Here is a 1,620-nt window from a genome sequence, read left to right as displayed (position 1 = left end):
TGTTTTAAAATGATGCAGATTTCAGGTAACTACATATGTGCTTAACACAGCATTTTGCATTTCCAATTTCTTCCTAAATTCCTGACTATAGTCTCAAAAGACAGGACTGCCTTACCTGACTCTGGCTCTCCCTCCAGCCTCCTAACACAAATATTTCTATTTTTTCCAGTTTTATTGAAATATAATTGACACATGACATCATATGATTTTAAGATATACAACTTAATGATTTGATATATGTATTTAGTACAAAATTATAATTCATAATAAGTTTGGTTTAAAAATAGGCAGTGCTTCATGAATTTGCGTGTTATCTTTGCATAGAGACCATGCTTACTTAGTCTTCTCTGTTTGGTTCAAATTTTGTAGTGTACATGCTGTTGGGGCAAACATCAGAGGTATTTTTAACAGGTAATTGACTGTCACTGTCGGAGTACATCTTCCATAAAGGCTTTTGGTCAATTCTTGGCAAAAGACATATCAGATATGAAGAAGAAGAACCTCAGATTAATATAATATTTTCTTGAACAGTCTCCTCTTTGCTCCACTTCTCCTCCCAATCATGATCTCTTGAGTAAGTAAAAAAATATAATTCACATTTCTAATAAACTGTGCAATCTGTATTTTAACTGAGGGTACTTCTTGGTCACACAGTAGAGTTGTAATTCCAAAGTAACTGTACTGCATTTTGAAAGAAAACAAGGCAGTCACATTCCATTAACAGTATGCCTTATCAAGTGTGTTTCTTGGTAGGTTAAAGGGAGCTGAGTCATTCACTGAGAGTGAATGGGAGGATCATACATTCATACAAAACACCTACAAATCTTAATAAGGGAATGAGCTAAAACTACAAAAGTCCTCATTATCTGTATAACTTTTCCAGTATCACTAACACATGTCACCAGTGGATTAATAGTATTCTGCCCTAATGGCATTTCTATCCTAACATTAACCCAAGCATGGTCCATAAAGTTACTCGAATATCCATGGAGGAGCTTACTATAGTTAATGCAGCTTCCAGTTCTAGCAGTTCAATAAGAACAACAGCATCAAATTCCTCATCTAAGGCTCAGTTGTACAGATCTGAAGTCTAGAGACTAGATAATAATATCAAATATTACTCACAATGAATTTAGATTCCCATTGTATCAGTTTTCAAAGCCTTGTTTTCAAACGATCATGGCTCTGATCCTGTTATACATAGTAGAAAATGACTGCTAATGATATTTCACTATTAACCTATATTCTATCTTCAGTCAGAAGAGGGATATATGGTATTCTCAAATCACTACTCAATCTATACTGGAAATAAAACTGGCTTTTATAAGAAGTAGTTGGAATGGGACTTCCCAGGCAGTGGTAATGGTAAAGAACCCACCTACCAATGCAGGAGATGCAAGAGACATGAGTTCAATTCCTGGGTTGGGAAGATCCCTTGAAGTAGGCAGTGGCAACCCACTCTAGTATTCTTGCCTGTAAAATTCCATGGACAGAGAAGCCTGGAGGGATGCAGTCCATGAGGCCACAAAGAGTCAAACACAACTGAGTACACGTACACGCACACACATACACACACACACACACAGTTGGAATATACCACCCACCAAAAGAAAAAAAAAA

At 36.3% G+C, this 1,620-nt stretch overlaps 1 non-coding gene across 1 annotated transcript; it reads right to left on the bottom strand.

Annotated features, from left to right (window-relative positions):
• Positions 1-279: 279 nt before the first annotated feature.
• LOC129656672 (U6 spliceosomal RNA) lies at positions 280-391 on the bottom strand. The gene has a single exon (XR_008716462.1). It is a non-coding gene; the product is annotated as a U6 spliceosomal RNA (small nuclear RNA).
• Positions 392-1,620: the final 1,229 nt, after the last annotated feature.

This window comes from Bubalus kerabau, chromosome 6, assembly GCF_029407905.1.
Source record: "Bubalus kerabau isolate K-KA32 ecotype Philippines breed swamp buffalo chromosome 6, PCC_UOA_SB_1v2, whole genome shotgun sequence".
Classification (NCBI taxonomy): Eukaryota; Metazoa; Chordata; class Mammalia; order Artiodactyla; family Bovidae; genus Bubalus; species Bubalus kerabau.
This window is presented reverse-complemented; position numbering and strand designations above follow the sequence as displayed.